Raw genomic sequence first — 26,131 nt, forward strand, 5'->3', positions numbered from 1 at the left:
AGCGGCTTGGTGCTCTTGAGTCATCGCTTTAAATTTATCTTCATAATGCTGAGACTTGGCAGCGACGATTATCCCTTGGTCAGCGATGGTGGTTTCAGCCTTCTTGAGCTTGACCTCCAGCATCTTGTTGAGCCCGCAGGTTTCTTCATACAAGTGCACGAGACGTTCCAGGCCCTGCAATCAAAAAATACAGGTATCAGCATATATAGGATGTTCAGGATAATGGTTAACATATATGTGCAGGATATTAGATGAGAATTTTTACCTGGTTGAGAAAACCGGTCATGAAACTGCTAGATTCAACAAACCCATGGTTTTCAAAGGGGAAGGTCTCGGATGAGGCTGGAGAGTCGGTCTCTTTTCTCTTGCGGGAGCTTGAGGCATGTGGCTTGGTAGCAGGAGAGGGCTTTGGGATAATCGCCGACTTAGAGCTAGGTGCTGGCTTAGAAGTGGAGGCAGGTTTGCTAGGCTCTTTCTTCACTTGGACAGGGATGGGATAACTGTCCAGTTCATCAAGGTCAAAGACCTCTGGAATTTTGGCTGGTGCTGCCAAACAGGGAAGATATCTAAGTCATTATTCTAACTTTTTATTTTATGACTATACAAAAATTGCGTGATTCTTACCAGACATGTCTGATGAAGAGTACTGACTCGAACTCGTTAGATGTTGTGTAAGGGATCTGTCGCAATCAGGCAACTGGTAGATCTTGTTGATTCGTTCTTGGGATTCCTCAGTAGGAGGGGCCAACTCTTTGAAGTTTGCTGCATGAATCACAATCAGCATGTTAGTATAGGATACATTGCCAGGATATGTTTGGGGATATCTAAAAGCCCTAAACCCTACCAGAGGTCAACCATTTCACCGGAAGGCTTTTGCCCTCGGGAATGGAATCCCGTCTAACAAAGAAAAAACTTTCGCTGCCACCCATCCTTGTTTTTTTGAAGCTTTGAGGATGAGGGGGTTGGTAGAAGTTGAGAAAAGTAAAAAAACGCTGTTGCCATGTGATCGGAGATGGTAAGCAATTGGAAGGTCTTCAATACAAAGGTCAGGGACATGGAAGGTTTTGATCTGGTTGAGCATGATGAGTACTCTCCAGACCATGGGCATTGTCTGAGCGAAACAGAGGCCGGTGACTCGGAAGAAATCCATGATGAACTCCGGAAATGGGTATCGAAGGCCAAGAGAAAATGGGTATGACGAGAAACAGATCCACTCATCGGAAGAGACGTCGGAGCGAATGCTCCGATCGAATGGGCGAATGACAGCTGTATCGGGGAAAGCGCCGGAAGTTTTTAATGCAGCGATATCTGCATTATCGAAGGAGCACACCTCCTTCCCGGGATGTTTGAGCAGGTTTTGATCGACGAATGACGAGGTGGACTCACCGGAATGAGAACGAGTTCTGGTAGCCATCTGGAAATTTGAATAAGAAAAAGCTAAGGGAGAAGGAAGGAAAGTACCGGAAAATTCCGGAGAAGATGGATGTTTATCAACAAGGAATAGAGAAGATATAGGGGCTAATTGGCCATCGAGTAGAAAACGCGTTGGAAGTTGCACAAAGTCATATCAAGCGTCGTTTCGATTTAATAGCCTCGATCTTAGAGATAAGTTTTAAAATATATCCGTTGGATTGGTACACCAACGTATATATTTTGGGGACAATTGTTATGGGCCATTTTCTGAACATATATCCTGACTAATATTCTGCTTTTGATTGTTTATTTGTGATCAGGATATTGGTAACATCCTGATGCGATATCCTGGTAATGATTGATTTAACCACATGCAGATTAGGAGGTGCAAGTCTTTAACGGTCAAGTGGACCTCTTCTCCTTGAGACTCGGGCAAATTGGTTATATAAGAGACGTTGAACCCGGAAGAAGTGGATTACAATGTTCACTTGGGGAATATTCGAAGCATCCCGGTTTAATAGGGTAGTTAGTTCTTTTGTTTAACTATAAATAGAATGATCGGATCAGATTAAGTCACTCACTCTCATTCGCACACTTTTGCTCTCTGGCTACTAGCAATCACTACACACAAACACTTATATTCAGATCTCGTTGTAACACTTAGTTGATCCACATCATATCCTGCACTGTATCCTGATATTTGAAGTAATAGAAGAACAAGGCAGCTGCGATTGTCAGCTCCCGAGGTTTTGTGTCGGCGATCAAGATTGATCAAGGGCTTTCCTCATATATCCTGTGTCACCCTTTACTTTTTTGCTCATTGTTTGATCATAAATACAGCTCTATATCCTGAGCCGTATCCTTAAACTGTTTTAGCAAACAACTTAACTTGAATATTTTCAACACACATTTCTAGCACACTACCTCACTTAACTAATTTGATCACTTAATTGCTTCGGTAATTTTTTACCAAAACAACCATTATTTTTCGTTTTTTTTACCACCTACCCAAAATCCCCCCTAGTTAACCCCTTTGAGCCTAAACCTTTTCATTTCTTAACCCAAAACAAACACCCCTTTTTACCCACCAAAACCCTTTTTCATTTTAAACCCTTTATTTTAGTAACAAAGCTCGATTTTCTTGTGACTTCCTTATGAAAAAAAAATTTCATAAAGAAGAAAAGAAAAATGAAGTTAGCAATAAACAAACAAAGCTCATCAAAAGAAGGCTTGTTTGAATAATGTTTCATTGGAATAAAAATTCACAAAAACAAAATGTTTTACGAAAACCGACGCTTTTTACGCCTTTCGCCCTTTTCTACTAACCACTAACCCAACCACCTACCTTTAACCCAAGCCTAACCCTTCCCCCAAAAGTCCTCTTGATATTTACAAAGGTTTATAGTTAAAAAGGAGGAGGATTGATTGCTTGGCAAGCTTATGGTAGGAGTAAGTTCCATGCCGCTCTCGAAAGTTTTACAAAAATACATCTTCGGCCGAGTGTTGAGTGATCCCCTGTGAGGTATGTGAACTTGTATATAAATGGAAAATGTTCGGTTCGATTTGACGCTCGATTGTAAACGAGCCGCTCTGCTCGGTTCGGTTTGTAAACGAGCCAAGCATGAGCAAAGGTCCACTCGGCTCGGTTCGGCTTGAATTATTATTTTTAGTTAGTATATATATATATATATATACATACACATACATATATAAACATGTATATACACAAATATAATTTATACATATCCACACATACACCTATATTTATACACACATACATATATACTTAAATATAAATTAAATTTATAGTTTTATATATACTACCCTATTAAATTTTGGTCAACTATATACAAATTTAGAAATATATCTATACGTACTAACACGATCACGCCAATATCAAATCTAAAAGTTAAACCCTAAACAGATAAACGACAGTCAACTCATCAAATCTAAAAGTTAACCCTAAAAATTAATATAAAATCTAAAATGTAAACCCTAAACAGATAAACGACAGTCTGCTCATCGACTCAATGTTTCATGTCGTTACCCTAAGTCAATCATCTCTTGCTCTCAACATCATTGTTCGTGCAATATGATTATCGCCTCGTTGGTCACAACATTGTTATTCATAAGAAAAGTATTATGCCATGAAATGTGCTTGTTTATTAAAACATAAAAACTTGAGACCCTACATTGTCACTATCTCTCTTAGCAAATTTAAATCGGGCGACACAGTTGTCCAAATCGCTCGAACTTCGCTTGCCGCTCGCTTGAACTTCGCTCGCCGCTCGCTCGAACTTCGCTCGCCGCTCGCTCGAAACATTTACTGCTCGAAAATTGCTCGCTTGATTTGTGGGTTGGTTTTAAATGAGCCGCTCCGCTCCGCTCGCAACTCATCTCTTGGCAAACCACCTCTCTCACACTTCACCCACCCACCACCACCATCACAACCCACATCCACCACCATCATCCATCATCCATCATAGAGTGTGTGAGTAGTCTCGGGATCCAAGATTGATCGTAAGAGTTCTTGACAATCAAAGGCCATGTTTGCCTAAGTCTCTTACATCACTTGGTGAAGACAAGTGTTTAGTGCAATACTTTTTATTTTTAATCTTTTCGCACTTTTTATTTGGTTATGTATTAATGACTTTAATAACTAGTTTCTTATGTTGAAGGTGAATCTTCCTTATCATTTGTCCGTGGTGTCTTGGCATTATTTTACTGTCTATATAAAATAGAAGATTTTCACCATTCATATCTCCACGGTCTATATGGAGATATGTTGGCTACCTGGTCGGGGGTTAAGGGAATGGTTTGGTAAGAGTCTTGCCTTGTTCAGTGTATAGATCCTGCAAGGACCCCGTTCAAGTTTAGTAGGAACTCCTTCAATACCCACTGGTATTGGATGGCGGGGGTCCGAACTGCTTGACCCCCTCATATGTAAACTACTATTAAAACTTTAACCCGGCTACTTAGGATTGTATCCCTGCTGACTCAAACTACTTAGCCGAGGGTAACGTCACGTTCAAAAGAGGGGCCTACCACATTATGCATTAATAAATTAATTAATTATCTTTCAATAATCCAACCCTTTAGGATTGTATCCTTGCTGACTCAAACTACTGGGTTGAGGGTAACGTCACCTTCAAAAGAGGAGCCTACTACTATAACGAAGATAATCTCTTAAAAAGTGCAAAAGTGCGAAAATAATCAAAGGTTACACTAAGGCGAGTCGGATCCAAGTGATTCATCTTGTCTATCTGTTTTTATTTTATTTTTATTTTCAGCATTTTTAGTTTTTATTTTCTAGTTTAAAACCTTTTTCTAAAATTTTGATTTGATTAGACGTTGAGGATAAACCAGTACTAAAAGCTCTTATGTCCTTAGACGACCTTAGTATCTTACCAACACTATAATACGCTCACGATGTGTGCACTTGACCATATGTGTGTTTGGTGTTAGTAAAATATCGTGTTTTATAAATTTAAAACTTGATTAAAGTGTAAAAAAGACTAAAAATATACATAAAATATATATACCACCACACACGCATCAAAATCCTTTTGTGAAGATTCAAGTATATTCATATCTGATAATAGGGAAACTGAATGAACAGTGCCAAAGACCTGCTGGCACCTATTCATTCAGCCACATATGAAGGGATGGGGGTTCTCTTGTGGCATTTGATGTGTTTGCCACCTTGCTTCTTACACACGTGTTAAAGATGGGCTTCATTCCCCTAATTTCCAACCTCCTGAGACCTGAAAGAAAGAGATCGGAGAAGATATGCGACATAGCAGACAGAGAGACAGGGTAGGGTGCTTCCACGTCTCCGGCGACAGAGACGGTGGTTAAACCATGAGAATGGGTGAGAACATGTTTCTCAAAAAGAGCTTAGTATCATTAGATGAAAGAACGAGGGTGATATAAAGGGAAAGAGAGAGAGAGAGAGAGAGAGATGGGAAGAGAAAAAAGAGCGAGAAAGAGAGCTCCAGAGCCGGTGAGTCTCCGGCGACTGGCCCCGGTGCACGCTCGCCTCCCACCCACAGAACGGAAGATGTAGAAATCCTCGAAGGTGTCGGTTTAGCCAATTAAGTGACAACACTCCTTAATCCTCGTGAAGATTCGAGAGTTCAAAGGTGTTAGTGACGAGTCCGACGAATCTAGGGTTTCGCTGTGAACCATTATGACAGAGGGGGCCGCTCAAGGGTTTTCAGGAGGTTCCCTTCTGGTTCGATTTACATAATTGTTTATTTCTGGAGCTACCATTCCTGTATATTATCGCTTATACAAGTCATGAGTTGATTTGCTATTGTCACTTATACAGGTTAGGAGTATGAGTTGATTTGGTCTCAAATCCACTATAGGTATTATTTTTTAACCAAAATATGATAAAGAAAGGCCAGGCAAAAGAGAAATGGACGAGGAACAGGTTGGTCTTGGGGAAAGTGGGTTGATATATCAGGTCATATGGAAATAAACAACGGGTCATATTGGGTGGCTACTTTTGGTTGGTTGTTTCTATTGTTTGGCAGCGTCGCTGCTACAGTGGCGGTGGTACCTTCTCCTTCGAATTGGGTGTGTTTTCTTCTACCTTTTATTGAATTTGCTCGACTTTGTACCTTTATTATAGATACTTTTAGGTTTTTATGTGGGTTTTGGACCTTTGGTGTATTTGAATTGGAGATGTTTGGGTTTTCTTAAATTTGGGGGTTTCCATGTAGAAGCATCACAGATACTAGGGGTTATAAAACGCTCGATGAAATTTCGGAAATTTTTTTTTTCCACAAAAGATGGAACTACTCAACAATATTATGGGGAAATACCTTCTTCATGTGGTATATGCTTGAACTCAAACAACAGTTCATTGATGTCTTATTTCATATATTTGATTGTCTCATAATTAATAATTTGTATAGTTAGTGACTGTTCAATCTAATTAATATGGATTTTTGATGAAGTTACAATAGTTTCTTGAATAATTTACAAACTTACATCCATTGTTAAGTAATTGTGCATTGGTTCTCATACGTATGATAGTTATTATGTGGTTTTAGGTTTGAAGCGACCCCAAAGGTTGTCGATTGCTACCGGTGTTGGCAGATGCATGGGCGGATCGACAACCACGAATGGCGGCGCTGTTGGTAGTTTCCGGCTCCAATGGCAATGGGGAGTTCCGGCAATGGAAGCGATGGTACGGGTAATATTAAATGCGGAAGCGATGGTACGGGTAATATTAAATTTTTACTTATATAGTTTGTTTTCCAATGATTGACAATTATTGTTTCTTTTTTTACTTTTGAGCAGTTGAAAAGATGTGACTAAAAGAAAAACTAAAAATCCTAACAAAATCCCTAGAACACCAAAAGACAAATGAAGCATCAGAGATTAACTAAGAAAAATTTTGCTACTTACGGCTACGGAATTCTGCTCCAATTTTTATTCACGTTTGATTAATGTTCTAGCATTGACGAAGGTATGTATATGTTCTTCGTTCGACAGACTTAATAATGGTTTTCATTTGCATTTGCGTACAATTTTTCACGCTCTGATTCGCATTACCTATTATTTTGCAGGTAGGAGTTGCATATTTATTGATTTGTAAGAATAATTCGTGCATTGTTATTTAATGGAACATCTGATTGGAAGTTTTGGTGATTTGCGGACTTTCTTAAGAGACTGAAGCAGTTAAAGTTAGTTATGGGTTAGTGCACTTATAAGTTTTAACTTTAGTTTGGTAGATGTTATTTTTATAGGGATATTAATAGGATTGTAACTGAGAGAATGTTAATTTCGTTTAATTCATTTTTACTCTAGCTGGTTTCTAATTTTAAGAATATTCTGCATTTTTTGTTCGGCATTATTGATTTACTAAATGGGTCAAAATAATTTCTAAAAATTAAAGTTTAATACTTTTTTAAGGTTTTAAAGTAACTTTGGCATTTTGGTTGTTACACCTCACTAAGACAGCCAAATATTTTAGTAAATAATGCAAGGGAGCTAAATAGGGGGACTATGAGTTTCTTGAACAGGAAAGAATTATGGATTACAGTTCGAATCCTGCCACCTTTCTTGTGGTACCGTATGTGTTACCCGATTTGTTTGTGTTATATTTCAAATGAGTAAAATTAGTTTCAATGTCTGCATTTTATGCATGCAAATTCCTAGATTGTTTCTAATCTTATGGTAGTAATATTTATCACATTATTTATCTGTAAAAAATGACCAAAAGGTGTTTGAGGGTTAACCCAGTCAAACCTAGCCCGATCGTTTTCAACCGTAACTAAAAGTGACACGTTTTAATCCAACCCTGTTTTGACCCGTTACCTGACCCACCCATACTTTTTTCGCACATATTTGATAAATTACAATTCTACAGGTGCCCCCCATAAAGCTTGGCGTTAACATGCCAGCTCAGATCAAACTCACGGTTAGAAGTCACGAGAATTAGTTAGTTGGTGAAGCAACACAAGAATTCTACGGTGTCATCCTCTTCTTTGGTATAATCGACATATTATAAGGCATTCAAATATGACCCGTTCGCTCACATGCTTACAGAAACTTCAAATAACACTTGAACACTCTTCTACAAATGAAGAAAGCACTTGAACACTCTTCTACAAATGAAGAAAGCACTTGAACACTCTTCTACAAATGAAGAAAGAAACAAACGCCATAGAGGGAAATCAACTTGAAGGATCAACCCATAAGGCCTTTTGGTAATAGGTATGTATGTTAACATGTAATCCTTTGGGTCCACTTCCTAAATTTGTAACATTTTGGTTCAACTGAAACATGTCGCCAGAATGTTTAATTAGTCTCTCCAATTCAATATAGAGTGTGTGTGTTTGTACATCGTATAAAGTCCAATTCACACATATTAGAGTCGGATACATCATATATCATATCCGGAACACACAGAACACGACAAAAAACATATATGTAAATCGCGCAACGCGCGACGATGAATGACACTAGTTTCGTTAAAAATCATACGCACACAGAAGAATCTTCATACATCTAAAAATATTTTATAGTTTTACAGTATATGGTATTATAATTTTTGACAAAAAAAAAGTGTATTGAGTGGACTCTAATTGTCAATCATAGGTAGCTTTATATTAATACATATCAAAAGGAGTTTGGTTGACCGGATTAAACCTTTCGTCCAAATCGTTTTTGTTTCTTATAAATTCCAACGGCTAAATATATAGTTACAAAACATGGTAAATACAACTTTTTAACTTGTGAACTAAATTAAGGCCATCAACAGCACGAACACGTGAATCTGGAGATGTAAGTTATATAGGATTTGAAGTCCGATAATCAGCGCAGCCGAGTTCGAAGAAGAAGAAAAAACGCAGCAGCTTTATTTACGTTTTATTAGTCAGTTTAGTGGGTTAAAAAATTTAATTGCTTACTGTTATGTTGAACTTGGGCCTGAGGCCATGTAGTTAATGGGTCGAACAAGTGTCTAGAGTCCAGTAGGGTTGTTTGTATTTTGGGCTTGTTTTTTGAAACGGCGTGAGTGTAAGGGGATATAACTGTTTTGCGGTTATGAAGGAATCGACATAACTGTTCTTTGATCGACGTATCCTTCAAGTCACACCCCTTCAACACTTATAAATAGGGTTTCAACAATCAAGTTTCTGTACTTGAAGTTAATGTTAATCAAGTTCTGATTTGGTTCAAGTTTCGATTACAAATTTCAGTTAGTTCAGTTTCTTTCAAGTTATTGTTTCGATCATGTATTGGTGTGAATTGTGTTGTGATCATGTCGACAAATGTTGGCATCCTTCGACGCCGACATCTCGGTCCCGAGACGCATGTGACTTCGATACCAACGTTGGTATCAGAGCCAAAGATTCCATCAAGATCAAGGAGGAGAAGGATGAGGGATTCAGAGATTATCTGAGGGTACCAGACGAAATCGGCTGGTGCCGGTTTTCGCGACAAGGGCAAGAACATAGGAATGTGCGGCCAGGGCAGCCTAAGGTCGAGTAAGAACGCGCAGGGGAAGCCATCCTCTCATTCTTGGAAGTTGCCTATTGATAAGTTCCCCAAGAAGATGATTCCGAAAAACTACTCCAGCAAAGTCAACATGAAACGATCTGCACCAATGGGAAGACCAAGAAAAGTAGGGATCCGGTGTTTTACGTGCAAGCAATTCGGTCATATCGCCTCCATTTGCCCAAGTAAGTATGTCAATCTTAGTCCGTTACCGGAGAACGATGATTATTTGGTAAAAGATACTTGCGGAGGGGAATGGGAATCGATATGGGTTGTGGATCCCACTTTCAAAAATCACATGACGGGAAGCCGAAATCTGTTCAAAGTATTCAAAAGACACTTTGGGGTCGTAACCGACGAGAAACGAAGGGAATTCTCATTTATACACGGTATCGGTGAAGTTAAAGTTCCGGTTGACGGAAAGGATAGAAAATCCCTTATGTGAATTACGTGCCAAAGATGAAGCGTAATGTTCTTAGTTTAGAACAATTGTTATATCAAGGGATTGAAGTGGTTACTTGGGGTGATGAGTGTACGTTGAAGAAGATGTTTGGTGATAGAGCAAAAGGTGTTGATATATTTGAAAACAAGTCTGAAGTGGATCTCGAAGAAGAGTATTTGGATAAGTTTTACGAGAACTTAGACGTTGAGAATGGTTATCTCAAAGAAAAAGAAAAACTACAAGAATATGTTGAAGAATACTATGAAAAGGAATTCGAAATAGAGAGACAGAAAAACAAAGAAAAATTCGAAGAAAGCACTTCAGGAACGAAAAATGTTGATGTTGAATATTCTAACTGGGCGAAGTTGGGTTTGATAACTTACTTAGAAGGCATGGAAAAGAACACGCTAGAATCAAGAGAAGAGATGCGACGGAAGGCGATGTCAAAAGCACAAGACGAAGAAGATGTAATAGAGAAAGATACCATAATCGAAAGTTGCCTGGATATAACAACCCTCCTAAAATACTTACTACACCCCTATATGCCCTTAAATATACCCCGTATACGAAAAATGGGCCTAAAATACTTTTAATTTATCAAAAATCAAATAAAAACAATATTTTAAGCCGCTCGCGGGCCGCGACCATGCTGGTTGTGTTCTTCGCGGGGCGCGATAAGCTAGACACCAGGCGAGCTCCTAGGCCGCCACGTGTCCCAGTCGTGTCGAGGATAGTGGTCAACTCAGCAACCCAAGGGCCTACCCTAGAAGGTCTCGCGGGGCGCGAAAGCCCCCCTTGTTTCTCTCACGGGGCGCGAGAACCCCCCTGTTCCAGCCCTATAAATTGAGTAATCGAGCTTAAGTTGGAATTCGTTCATTCTTGCAATCTCTCTCTCAATTTCTAAATAACTAAAATAATTCCCGGGCATAATACCCACTAAAAAGCGAAGCTATGGCTCGTTTTAAGTATTATAACCCCCGGTTACGTATTAGTTACTCTACCCGATTGATCTAGAGCTCCGTAACGCATGTCTAGGCTCTGCCCGACTCAGTCGTTGGAGTTCTGTCTCGGGGGGTAGGTATAGCTAATGTAACTTGAGTTACTATACTAACGCGTGTGCATTGTTTATTTTAAATAGATTATAACCAGGAAGTCACCAGGAATTATCTAAAATAGCAATATGAGTAATTCTAAACTGTTTTTACAAAACCTCAATTGTTTTTAATTGTAATTAACAGTGATTGAGTATTTGTGAATCTAAAATTACTGTCGGTATGTTGGGGTTATGTATACATAACTTGTTACTACACTGTGAGTAGTAGCTTGACCACAAGTCAGGATTGACAGTACCGTGGGTGGTAATTAAAGTAGATGTAAACAAATGTAATTGCTGGTTGCCCTCAATGCTGTAAAATGATAAAACTTGTTTTGATTAAACTGGGATTCACTCGCCAGTATTTCTTGCTGATAAAACTTTTTAAAACGCGTTTCAGGTAACAAAATGTGAAAGACAAATAGAAGCCAGCTGGAGAGCACTAAAGGCTTGGAAAAGTGGCTATAAAAGTTACTTAAATAAAGAAGAAGTTTTATTTCAATAAATTAGGGTTTATCCCTAAAAACATGTTTGTAAGGGAAACTTGGGTTTTTCCCATGTATTTATTATTATAAAAATGTGGTGTTTTACTCTGATAAACTATTTTCTAACTACGATCCTGATGTAATTTCCGCTGTCAAATTAATAAACACTGATACCACCGTTCTAAGACTCGTTGGCCGCCCACTCCCGAGGAATAAGAGATGGGGGGTTGCGACAGAAGGTGGTATCAGAGCTAGAACCACTGATTTAAGCCACGGAAGTGTTCTACTGACATCAAAATTTTATTAATGATGCTAGGAAATAATCTATATGATTACACGGATATCTGCATATTATTGTTTTGTGTTTTTTGACAATTTATTAGTTTACAGTATAAGTGATCAAGGTCCGTCTGACGCCTATCGTTCGGGGTATTCTGCTGATACCAAAGAGGGGATCTTCATCTTAAGGCGCAATCCGAAGATCCATTCCCTACGAAAAAGAGAGGATGGTTCAGTCGGGGAGCACATGAGCGTAGGAAGCGAATGAGAAAGTTACAGCAACAAAGGGCTTTAGCAGCAGCTAATAGGGAGATGAACACCCAGACCCAAGACATAATCAATAGGCGACTGGCAAACTTTCACATACTAGCCACCACTGTAGCAGACCCAAACCTAGAACAGATAATTGCACCACAACCACTGCCACTATTCCCATCCCAACCAATGGAAATAGAACTTAACCAAGGAGATCAAATTCCCCTACCTGCATTTAACCCAAATGAGATACCTAGATTCCCGACACCTAACCCTCTAATGTATGACCCCCATAGGGATTATCAGGAACTCTATCCACAGGAAAGCCCAATGCCAAACCCCATAGCACAATATACCAACCTTAACTCTCTAGATCCGTATTGGAATGCCGATCGATATATCCAAGAGATAATAGAAAACCCATACCCATACGGAGAACCTATGCCCTAGTACCCTGAACCAATACCCGCACCACTACCGTCCATGAGTGAGGAAAACGTGTAGGAACTCCGTACTTTTGGTGAGGAGTTAGTTGAGGAATGAGAGAGAATCAAACAAATAGGAAAGAAGTTCGTTTGGAAATACGACGAGCGGGAGATGCAATTTTAAAACCACCCCTAGTAGTAATGATAATAAACTATATATATATATATATATATATATATATATATATACACATATATATAGGGGATGGTTCAAATAAAAACCACTTTTATTGTGAAAACTCGAAAACTAACTAAAAAAAAGCCTAAAAACACACAAAAAAATTTGTTTTTATAAAAATCGCAGGTATTTATATATAAAAAAACTTTTTTTTGTATTACACATGTGTAATAATACACATATGCACTACACAATTTTTTTTTTGAAAAATTTTTTTTATATATAAATTATAAAAACCTGCGAAAATTGGTTTGCAAAAAAAAATTGTATGTTTTTTTGGCTTTTTTAATTAGTTTTCGAGTTTTCACAATAAATAGTGGTTTTCATTTGAACCTTCCCCTATATATATATATATATATATATATATATATATATATATATATATATATATATATATATATATGGGATGGTTCAAATGAAAACCACTTTTATTGTAAAAACTCGAAAACTAACTAAAAAAAGCCTAAAAAACACACAAATTTTTTTTTTCATTTTTTTTTATAAAAATCGTTGGTTTTTATATATAAAAAAACTTTTTTTCAAAAAAAAAAAAAATTGTAGTACACATGTGTAATAATACACATGTGTAGTATTACACATGTGCACTACACAAAAAAAAAATTGAATTTTTTTTTTAAATATAAAAACCTGCGAAATTTGGTTTGCAAAAAAAAATAAAAAAAAATTTTGTATGTTTTTTTTTGTTTTTTTAACTAGTTTTCGAGTTTTCACAATAAATAGTGGTTTTCATTTGAACCTTCCCCTATATATATGTGTGTGTGTGTGTGTGTGTGTGTGTGTGTGTGTAGTTTGAAAAAAATATTACTAGATAACCTAGTACCTATTGATGCATAACTAGTAGTATGTTTCCATTTCCGTTGTAGACTGTAACAGATATATATAAAAACAGTAGAATGTCGCAATGCTCGACGATTTTGATCAATGTGTTTGTATGATTGTTTACATTAATCTTATTCCGTGACATTAATACCTGATAAATGTTTATAATTCAGATGGACAACGAAGTGAATCAGGAAAACCAGAATAACAATAATAATGGGAACCACATAGATAACAGTGCTATCCAACACATAGTAGCACAAGGAATCATAGATGCTATGCCTTATATCATCAAGACTGTTAAAGAAGCAGAAAATAAAAAACTAATAGTGGAAGCAAACGACCACCTACTGAACCCAGTCACAGCGTAAACAATGGACCACTACTTCAATTGCCTATTCCAAAAAGAAGAAGAACCAAGTCATATGGTTGTTCTTACAAAGAATTCTGGTCTTGCAAATCAATAGAATTCTCTGGCAATGAAGGGGGCATTGCAACTCTACGTTGGATAGAAAAGACGGAAGCAATTTTAAAAATAAGTAAATGTGCAGAAGAAGATAAAATAATGTTTGCTTCCAATCTTTTTAAGAATGCAGCCTTAGAATGGTGGAACACTATTCTCTAGCCTAGGGGAAGTGACAGAGTCTATAATATGGAATGGACTGAGTTTAAAAATATGGTCAAAAGGAAATTCTGTCCTCCCAATGAAAAATAACAAATTGCTAATAAATTCTTAAACCTTAGAATGACTGGAGTAGACTGTAAGGGTGACACTACCGTATTCTTCGAATATGCTAGAATAGTGCCAACCCTAGCCTCACCAGAACCAGTATTAATCTCCCGTTACATCTGGGGATTGATCAGTGAGATTAGACATATAGTCAAGGCAGCTAGACCACCAACTATAGAAGAGACAGTAGAACTAGCCAATACCTTGACTGGTGAATTAGTACGTACATAAGAAGAAAACCAGAGGAAAAACCTAGTCCAAAAGCTTACCCAAGAATTTCGCTACGGTAATTCCAACCTTGGGAAAAATATAGGTTCTACTTCTGCACCTTACTGTAAGTACTGCAAGAATAAGCATTCAGGAAAATGTTCCATATACTGCAACTTCTGCAAAATAACGGGACACAAGGAAGAAGACTGTAGGAAGAAACCCAGTAATGGAATATGCTTCAATTGTGGAGAAAAGGGGCATATCAAACCGAACTGTCCGAAACTAGCTCCAGCCATGAACAACAAGACTACTAAGAATGCTAGAGCATTTGTTCTGACAGCGGAAGAAGCCAAGATGATTTCGGACGTGATTGCCGGTATGTTTTTAGCTAATGATGTTTTTGCTAAAGTTTTATTTGACTCTGGTGCAAACCAAAGTTTTATTAATACTTCGTTCTGCAAAATTCTTAACCAACCATTAACTAAACTTCAAGAAGAATGCCTAGTAGAAATGGCAAATGGAGAATCCATTAAGATCACTGAAATCTTGCAGGAAGCAAGAATAAACATTTTAAACCTTAATTTTATTGCTAATCTTTACCCAATGAATCTAGCTGGATTTGATATTGTATTAGGAATGGATTGGTTAGTAGCCAATAAAGCCAGCATTCTATGTGATCAGAAGTCAATCCAAGTAAGTTCACCAGAGGGTGAAAAGATCACAATTAAAGGAGACAATCCATCTAGATCCACGAAATTCATCTCTATGATGAAAACAGCCAGCTATGCAAGAAAAGGATCACTAGTGTATACGATTTCCATAATCATTAACACTAAAGGAAAAGAATTGAAAGATATTCCCGTAGTATCTCAATTCTCAGATGTTTTCCCAGAAGAGCTACCTGACTACCACCAGATAAAGAAGTTGAATTCAGAATTCACCTACTACCAGGGACATCACCGATTGCCAAGGCACCTTACTGTTTAGCACCAGTAGAGATGCAAGAACTGAAGAAACAACTGGACGAACTTTTGGAGAAAGGCTTCATACAGCCTAGTTCATCGCCATGTGGAGCACCAATCTTGTTTGTCAAAAAGGAAGCCGGATCAATGCGTATGTACATTGATTACCGAGAATTGAACAAGGTCACGATTAAAAATCGGAATCCACTATCGAGAATCGATGATCTGTTCGATCAACTGCAAGGAGCTCGATTCTTTTCCAACATTGATTTACATTCAGGATATCATCAATTGAAGGTACAGGAAGAGGACATTCCTAAAACTGCTTTTAGGACAAGGTATGGTCATTATGAATTTACAGTCATGCCATTTGGTTTAACCGATGCCCCAGCCGCATTTATGGACATGATGAACATAATATGTAAACCATATCTGGATAAATTCATAATTGTCTTTATAGATGATAATCTAATTTACTCTAAGAGTAAAGAGGAACATGCAGCGCATCTGCATGCACTCCTTACATTATTGAGAAAAGAAAAGCTTTAGGCGAAAATTCTCAAAATGTGAATTTTGGTTACAAGAAGTACAATTTCTTGGACATTTATTTAATCATGAAGGAATTCATGTGGATCCCACAAATATCAAGGCGATTACTAAATGGAAAGTCCGAGATTTTTCTAGAATAGCCATACCCTTAATGAAATAGCCATACCCTTAACGAAACTAGCAGGTTATTATAGATGGTTTATCCGTGATTTTAGAAAAAGGATTACTAGCAGGTTATTATAGATGGTTTATCCGAGATTTTTCTAGAATAGCCATACCCTTAACGAAACTAACTTGCAAATCAGTTAAATTTGAATGGGGACAAAACAGGAAGAAGCATTTAGAATTCTTAAGCAAAGATTAACCAACGCACCCATACTAGCATTACCTGAAGGAACTGAAGACTTTGTAGTCCATTGTGATGCTTCTAAGTTAGGTTATGGATGTGTGTTGATGCAACGTCAAAAGGTTATAGCCTATGCCTCTAGACAACTTAAGAATCATGAAGAGAATTATACAACCCATGATTTAGAGTTAGGAGCCATAATTTTTGCCCTTAAAATTTGGAGACACTATCTTTACGGTAGCAAGTTTACTATTTTCACAAATCATAAGAGTCTAAGATATGTTTTTGGGCAAAAAGAATTAAATATGAGACAGAGACGCAGGATGGAAATTCTTAGTGATTATGATTGTAATATCCAGTATCATGCAGGAAAGGCTAATGTAGTAGCTGATGCTTTAAGTCGAAAGTATCATGAAAAGCCAAGACGAGTACGTTCTCTCAAATTATGTAGATTTAACTGAACAAATTAGAGAAGTACAAGAATCAGTAATCAAGGACGATACTGAAAAATTAAAAGGAATGATTAAGGAATTAGAACAAGGAACAGATGGAATTTGGAGATTTCATAAGAAAAGAATTTGGATACCCAAACAAGGAAACCTACGCCACCGAATTTTAGAAGAAGCCCATAAGTCTAAGTATACGATACATCCTGGAAGTGATAAAATGTATCAAGAATTAAGAAAGAATTTCTGGTGGATAGGAATGAAAAAGGATATAGCAGCCTATGTTGCTAAGTGTCTAACCTGTTCACAAATTAAAGCTGAACATCAGAAACCCTCAGGTTTATTGCAGCAACAAGAAATACCGATATGGAAATGGGAATTAATAACAATGGATTTTGTTACCAAATTACCCAAGACACGAAAAGGTAATGATACAATCTGGGTGATTATAGACAGATTAACCAACTCAGCTCATTTCTTACCGATGAAGGAAACTTTCAGTATGGAACAATTATCCAAGTTATATGTAAATGAAATAGTTTCATAACATGGAATTCCTTTATCTATTGTTTCTGATAGAGATAGCCGTTTTACTTCTCATTTCTGGACAAGTTTCAAAAAAGCAATGGGAACCAAGTTAAATCTAAGCACTGCTTATCATCCTCAAACAGATGGACAAAGCGAAAGGACAATTCAGACAATGGAAGATATGCTTAGAGTTTGTGTAATTGATTTCAGAGGAAATTGGGACGATCATTTACCATTAATAGAATTTTCCTATAATAGCAGTTATCATACTAGTATCAATGCGGCACCATTTGAAGCACTTTATGGACGAAAGTGTTGAACTCCAGTCTGTTAGGCAGAAATTGGAGAAAAGCAACTGTCTGGACCAAAGATAGTACAAGAGACAACAAACAAGATTATTCAAGTCAATGAAAGACTAAAAGCAGCACGCAATCGACAAAAGAGTTATGCTGATAACAGGCGAAAACCATTGGAATTCCAAGTAGGAGATAAGGTATTATTAAAAGATTGTCCATGGAAAGGAGTGGTCAGATTTATCAAGAGGGGAAAGCTAAGTCCCAGATATATTGGACCTTTTGAGATTATTAGAAGAATAGGACCAGTAGCTTACCAGCTACAACTGCCGGAGGAAATGGCAAGAATACATGATTTATTTCATGTATGTAATCTCAAAAAGTGCTTAGCAGATGAATCCTTAGTAGTACCTCTTTAGGACATAGAGGTAAATGAGAAGCTTAAGTCTATAGGGAGACCCCTACAGATTGAAGACAGAAAGATCAAGAATCTCAAACACAAGAGATTAGTTCTAGTTAAAGTAAAATGGGATTCCAAGAGAGGACCAGAGTATACTTGGGAGCTTGAATCCGAGATGCAGAGGAAATATCCACAACTGTTCCAGTAGACCTCGAGGACGAGTTCTAAAACAAGGTGGGAAGGATATAACAACCCTCCTAAAATACTTACTACACCCCTATATGCCCTAAAAATACCCCGTATACGAAAAATGGGCCTAAAATACATTTAATTTATCAAAAATCAAATAAAAACAATATTTTAAGCCGCTCGCGGGCCGTGACTATGCTGGTTACATTCTTCGCGGGGCGCGACAAGCTAGACACCAGGCGAGCCCCTAGGCCGCCACGTGTCCCAGTCGTGTCGAGGCTAGTGGTCAACTCAGCAACCCTAGGGCCTACCATAGAAGGTCTCGCGGGGCGCGAAGGCCCCCTTGTTTCTCTCGCGGGGCGCAAGAACCCTCTGTTCCAGCCCTATAAATTGAGTAGTCAAGCTTCAATTGGAATTCGTTCATTGTCCCAATCTCTCTCTCAATTTCTGAATAACTAAAATAATTCTCGGGCATAATACCCACTAAAAAGCGAAGCTCTGCCTCGTTGTAAGTATTATAACCCCCGGTTACGTATTAGTTACTCTGCCCGATTGATCTAGAGCTCCGTAACGCATGTCTAGGCTCTGCCCGAACCAGTCGTTGGAGTTCTGTCTCAGGGGGGGAGGTATAGCTAATGTAAATTGGGTTATTATACTAACGCGTGTGCATTGTTTATTTTAAATAGATTATAACCAGGAAGTCACCAGGAATTATCTAAAATAGCAATGTGAGTAATTCCTCTTTTTGCAAACTCTTTTTACAAAACCTCAATGGTAATTAACAGTGATTGATTATTTGTGATTCTACAATTACTGTCGGTATGTTGGGGTTTTGTATACAAAACTTGTTACTACACTGTGAGTAGTAGCATGACCACAAGTCAGCATTGACAGTACCATGGGTGGTAATTAAAGTAGATGTAAACAAATGTAATTGTGGGTTGCCCTCAATGCTGTAAAATGATAAAACTTGTTTTGATTAAACTGGGATTCACTCGCCAGTATTTCTTACTGATAAAACTTTTTAAAACGCGTTTCAGGTAACAAAATGTGAAAGCCAAATAGATGCCAGTTGGAGAGTACTAAAGGCTTGGAAAAGTGGCTATAAAAGTTACCTAATTAAAGAAGAAGTTTTATTTCAATAAATTAGGGTTTATCCCTAAAAATATGTTTGTAAGGGAAACTTAGGTTTTTCCCATGTATTTATTATTATAAAAATATAGTGTTTTACTCTGATAAACTATTTCTTAACTACGGTCCTGATGTAATTTCCGCTTCCAAATTAAATTAAACACCGATACCACCGCTCTGAGACTCGCGGCCGCCCGTTCCCGGGGAAAATGGGATCGGGGGTGGCGACACTAGACGTGCTCGATTTGATCATTCTACACGAAGAAGTGGTGGAACATAAAGGATTCTTCAAGGCTAGTATGAAAGAAATCGTAACATTGTTCATACCATGTTACTTTGGAATTTGCAAGACAAGCGAAATGCCACCTACACTCTTGAACGGTAAACCCGTTGATTTGGTTGCACTCTACGAAGTTGTTAAGGAGTATGGTGGATTCAAGAAGGTTATACAAGATAATGCATGGAACAAAGTGGTTGTACAATGTGGTTTCAATTGTGATGACGAATATGAAGTGAAGGTCGCATATGTTCGTTACATCGAATTGGTGGAATGGTATTTTGAACTCATGAAGACCAAGCACGAAGAGAATGAAGACAACACGCATGAAGCGGGTACTAGCGGAGCAAAGGTTGATGAAGAAAGCAAGGTGGTCGATGAAAAGAGCAACGACTGGATCGACGATTCAAGCGACGATGATTTGGTGATCATAGTTGAGGTCACCGACAAGAAAGACGAGTAGCATGAAATGGCGAACTACGGATGAACCGATTAGGAGGGAAAATGAAGTCCGATAATCAGCACAACCGAGTTCAAAGAAGTAGAAAAAACGCAGCAGCTTTATTTACGTTTTATTAGTTTGTTTAGTGGGTCAAACAATTTAATTGCTTACTGTTATGTTGAACTTGGGCCTGAGGCCATGTAGTTAATGGGTCGAACAAGTGTCTAGAGTCCAGTAGGGTTGTTTGTATTTTGGGCTTGTTTGTTGAAACGACGTGAGTGTAAGGGGAGATAACTGTTTTGCGGTTATGAAGGAATCGACACAACTGTTCTGTGATCGACGTATCCTTCAAGTCGCACCCCTTCAACACTTATAAAAAGGGTTTCAACAATCAAGTTTTTGTACTGGAAGTTAATGTTAATCAAGTTCTGATTTGGTTCAAGTTTCAATTACAAGTTTCAGTTAGTTCAGTTTCTTTCAAGTTATTGTTTCGATCATATATTGGTGTGAATTGTGTTGTGATCATGTCGACAAATGTTGGCATCCTTCGACTCCGACATCTCGGTCCCGAGACGCTTGTGACTTTGATACCAACAGGATTTTCCGACAACATGATTGCCATATACAGTTTCATATAAATTGGTTAAATAAGTAATAGCATGTAGATTATAGAACAACATTGGTGTTAATTCTACTACAGAATTCATGATATCAAAAATCAAAATGTTATGCTTTGTAAATTAAGGTCATCTATTTCTTAGGTAGTGGTAGCATAAATGAAAGTTTTTATAGGCCCCTTGTGGTTGATTGTACTTTGAAGTTCAATACGGTCGTCGATTGTTGAGAAGGCCGTTTATAGCACCGTGTCATTGTTTGCTTCATTTGATTTTCCAAAAAAACTCGTTGTCAAGGTTTAATCCAATAATTGCAGCTATTATGGTTCAATAGCCGGTAAGTAAGCGTGAATCAAACTTTTATAGAAAGTTTATGTTTTTGTTAAAACAAAAAAAAATGATTCACCTTTGATCTTCAAATGTCAACCAAGTTATCTTTTGTAGTTAAAAGTCTGTAACTATTGGTCATGTGAGCATATTTGTGACATTAGATTATATAAAGGTTCTTTAGACATTCATAGTTTGTTGTTAAATTATCTAACTTTTGAATCTTTCGATGGTATTAAGTTCATTCTCTTTGTAAATGGTCACCCTACTCTAGAAAATTCGCACAAATATTTTTAAGTGCAGAAATTCATTGCATATATGACCATCTATAGGGTGATCCTGGTCTAGAAAATGATAACAATGGTCCCTTGTTTACGTAGATTCTGAATATGGTTTGTTAACTGTTAAAATATATTGTAGAGTTTATTTCACTTTTGGCAAAGTGATTAATTAATGCTATTTCTTTTGGTTTAAATAAACAAAGTGGTTAATCCATAAAGGTTGAAGAAAGGTCTTCAAATGATACTCGTATTGCACTACTGGAGGAGCTTTAAAATCTTGTTGGTAATGGTGGTACCGACAAAAAGGTGCTTAGATGCTCATTTTTTAATTCTTTATGTTCCAAAATAAGTTTCATTTGGCGGTGGAAATTTTTGATCCCTTTACTTTTGAATGGGTTTCAAGTAGTGATTTTTCTCAATCAAGCCAATTTATTTTAGTAAGTTCAGATACGATTCCAATATATTTGTGTTGTTGTGTAAGATGTTTATTCTTTTGTTATATAGGGTCTAGAGGCAGTTCTTAAAAAGGCTGTGAAACTTGAAGATTGTGGAAAGACTACATGGTATATATTTTTCCCTAGAAAATTTTATTTTAATTTGTCATATGATATATGGATTTACTTGTACTTTCCCTAGAAAATAATTATTTCAATTTATCATATGATTTATGTATTTACTTGTACTTTATCTTGTTTATTATTGTTAAGTGGGATTGACTAGGAGAGCATGAGCAATAGACATGGTGATTCTTTGTTCCTTTTTTGCACCCTTTTGCAAGGTTTCAAAATTTCTTATACATGCTTCTTGTAGATTTTTTGCTACAAAATGTGTGGAAGATAGTGATGAAGTTATTGTGAAGTCAGTATACACATTCTCTCTCTCTTAACTTCTATAGCTTAATTATTTTTACTCCTAGCTTCTGTTAATAAGATTTTTGATCTTTTCATTTGATAGTGAATCAATTAAAGTATCTATATATACTTAAAAATTTAGTTATCAACTTTTTTACAACTTTCATTATGAGCCTCTTAAATACATCTATATATAAAAGATAGAAGTTTAATACTTATTAAATGCTAATGTGCACCTTAGTTTGTTAACCTGCACCTTTTTTCTTAATAAATGCAAATGTGCACTTTATTAGTTTGCTAACATGTCCCATTTTTTCTAAGTTACGTCCACTCTTTTTGCTTTTTTAAGTTTTTGTTTTAAACAACATATGTGTCAACCATTTCAACCTTTTAAATAATTTTAACGAATTTATGTTGGGTAACAGATTCCAATTTTAAGCAGTTCATAAGAAAAAGAAAAAATACACTTTTAATTTCAAAACCCTAATCCCCAAAATAACCAGATTATAAGTCATAGCAAAATTCATCACAACAATAAAAATTAACAATTTAATAACTCTCATAAGTTAAGCCATAATTTAATATTATAAATCAATAACAATAGACGAGATTTCAATTTTAAACAATTCATAAGAAAAAAAAGTGTTTTCAAAACCCTAGAAACCCAAACCAACAAGATCATAAGTCATAACAAAACAATCAACAATTTAATAACTGAAAATAATAATTTCATAACAAAACAATTAACAATTTAATAACTGAAAAGAATAATAATAATTCGAACACCAACGAATCAAATCAGATGGTAATGGTTTTTTAAGGTTCATTAATGATACTATATTTAGGTTAGCCACACAACTCTAAAATATGTATTTAAATCAAATTAAAAGAATTAAACTTTTTATAAATCATGTGGTGTCCAAAGCCATATAAATGAACCATCACATTCATAATTAATAGTGTACAAGTGGTAGGTATTTCTTAATAAATTGTTCTCTTTTATAAAGTCTAACATTAATTCAAGAAACTCTAACTACAAGCTAAGATACCAAAAGTCGCTTTAAAATTAATTAAATTGCATTGTTTTATTGTGCCTCTTTGAATATCCCTGTCATTTAATATCATTCATTAGGATATGATTAATTTGTAGACAGTTGAACGGTCTTTGGTTATGCTATAAGATTGTCGGCTTTGTTATGTTTGTAGGTTCATAGTTTCCTTTCCTCCTCTATTGCCATGGCCAGCCCCCTTAGTTTGCAAACGTCCGACGGTTGTACAAGCAGTCATATGTTCCTTAGTGAACTCTGTGAAGGGATCACCGGACCTATCATGATAATGGTTTATAGAAAATGGGATGTCACAAGTGTTAACGGCAGGTACATCAGCACCGACTATATTGTCACTGACATAAAGGTAGTTTTTTACCCTCTGCTATCCCACATTCTTACGCTTTTCTACTTTTGATTCTGAAACAAAAATCTACGTATTTATTTGCGCAGGGAGGTGAAATGCATTGCACCGCAAGGAATAACATTGCCCACTATTTCTTTGACAAACTCAAAGAGGGCGGTGTATATTTGGTCAACGGTTTCGCTGTGCAACCTACAAATCAGTATCGGGTTCTTAAAGACAGCCCCTTTGTGATTTGCTTGCATGGTTCGACAACTGTGAAGTGGGTTGATGATGACGGCGGTCATTTTGAACGCTAACCTTTCCTGCTTACGGCGTTTGAGGATCTCCAACCAACCGAAAACAAGTACTTCGTTGGTATGTTTCCTATACCCCACCTGGTATTTGTCGTTAAAATATTATTAGGACGTATATTAAATGCAATCTACATCGAAATAAATATAAATCTTTGATAATTATGTTACCGACATTGATATTTACAACAAAAAGGAGTCATGATAATCATAGTTATGATCATTAGAATCCAGGTTTTCTTATTAATGTTATACACATGAGACAAAAATTTTAATGTAACATGTTGCGATAGAGTAATATTTAGTTAAAATAAAATGCTAAAACGTTTATATTAATTACAATAATATTAATAAATAAATAAATAAATAATGATAATTTTTATATTTTTTAATAACAATAGTGTTAATACCTCCGATCGAGCTACGAACACGAGTAGGTAGGCGGCTAGGGGGCGGCAGGGATGCGCCTTTTTGATTAAAGATGCTAATGATTATTATTATTAATAATAGTAATTAATAGTAATAATAATAATAATAATAATAATAATAATATATAAATAGAATAATAATTAGTAATGTTAATAAATCAGTGTGAAAAGAATATTCTAAATTATACATGTTAATTTTTTTAAGATCAACTTAAAGCAGATTATAGACACGACACAGTTATTACATTTAGATGTTACCGGTTCATATCATCAATATGCTACGTGTTTTAAAATAATTAATGATGTGATTCATTTAACATAGGTAAAACAGCAAAGTAAAAGTTCACAAAAAATGTATTCTGTTTATAAATTTATGTCGTTTTGGTAAGTTGATCATAACAATAACAATACCACATGGTTTGTAGTATGGGTGCAATGTGGCCATTAAATCATAAATTCAATACTTGGCGTTTTTATTTGGTGAGGGTAGAGCAGGCGATATGTTTTGTTTGCTAAAATGGGTCGTGTTAACATCGGGTACACTATCATATTTAGCTAAATATGTAATATATGACATAAAGGAAAAGTTGCACAACATTGACATGTTTAGCATGATATTTGGCAAGTGGGGTTACATGCTGTTGACATACTTTTAACATGATTTAAAACAACAAGTTCAATAGCATAAAGGAATGTATACATTTAACTTGAAATAGTAACCAGTTTTCATATAAAAGGTTTTGGGCCCAATATATTTACGATGATTAAGATCCATACCTATTTTATAAAAAATAAATTTAAATATATAGAGAAAAATATTTGCCTCGAAAATTACGGGGCTTGGCTGATCGTCCGGCTCACACTACCCTGGAGCCGACACTGCTAACACCACATATGAGTCTTTGTGTTGAACATATATGTCACATGTTCATATTAATATTGTCATTGAACTAAAGAGTGCATTTCATAATGTGAGACCATGTATACCTGGAGCCGAGAATTGCTAAAACAGAAAAGGAAAAGAAAACAAAAACAAAAGAAGGGCCACTGGGTTCAGTAAAAAGAATAATAGCTACCGAATACCGAGAATTAGTATACCAGAATTGCAAATAATTTCTTGGAAGACATCTTTTTTCACTTCTTTTTGGCCGGCAAGTTTTGCCAAGGAAACAACTTATGGTCCATGATTTAATAAAGTTTAAGCACGCCCCTTTGTAGGCGTATTGTCTTACATGTTATGCACCGGCCGTGTCAGACGTCTTACCACGAACAAACAATAATTATTATGCATGTCGTGCATCGCACGGGCTTTCTCCCTAGTGATGTTAAATCTGTAACTCACTGGCCCGTATTTCACTTTATACATGTATGTGGGCAGTGGGCCCTTTATTTATAAATAACATCTTGTTTATATTAACTCTCGAATCTAATGTCACTAGCTTTCTTGATTTCCAGGCTACACGAGCATTCATGCCAATGATTCAGGGCAGAGTTCTGTGGAAGTTCATAGTTCAAATGGCTTTCTGCTCAAGCTTATGACTATGGAATGGGTGTCTTCCTTTTCACACCGATGTCTTGTTTGGCAGTCATACTTTTATTGAACTTTTATTTGGTAATTTAAATTGCAAATAATGTGATTTTTGTGGTAAAATTATGTGCCACTAAAGATAGTACATATATTTAACTAGAAACAGTTTTTACCGACACAAAATTTGTGTCACAAAAGATTTTTTTGTAGTGGCAAAAAAAAGTGCCACTACAACTAGTGTGGATATGTAACTTGGATTCCTTTTTAAAGGCATAAAAGTTATGCCACAAAAGCCGTTTTCTTATATTGTGGCAAAAAAATGCCATTAAAAGACTAAAAACATTGTGCGACAGATTGAAAAAATGCCACTAAAAGGCTTTAGCGTAAGTGCTTTTAGCGACACTTATGCCACT

At 36.5% G+C, this 26,131-nt stretch overlaps 1 long non-coding RNA gene across 1 annotated transcript; it reads left to right on the forward strand.

The window, feature by feature from the left end:
• The first annotated feature begins 6,632 nt into the window (after positions 1–6,632).
• LOC110921562 lies at positions 6,633–8,271 on the forward strand. Its single transcript, XR_002582456.2, has 3 exons — positions 6,633–6,892; positions 6,993–7,120; positions 7,796–8,271. It is a non-coding gene; the product is annotated as an uncharacterized LOC110921562 (long non-coding RNA).
• Positions 8,272–26,131: the final 17,860 nt, after the last annotated feature.

Source organism: Helianthus annuus, chromosome 17, assembly GCF_002127325.2.
Source record: "Helianthus annuus cultivar XRQ/B chromosome 17, HanXRQr2.0-SUNRISE, whole genome shotgun sequence".
NCBI classification, from domain to species: Eukaryota; Viridiplantae; Streptophyta; class Magnoliopsida; order Asterales; family Asteraceae; genus Helianthus; species Helianthus annuus.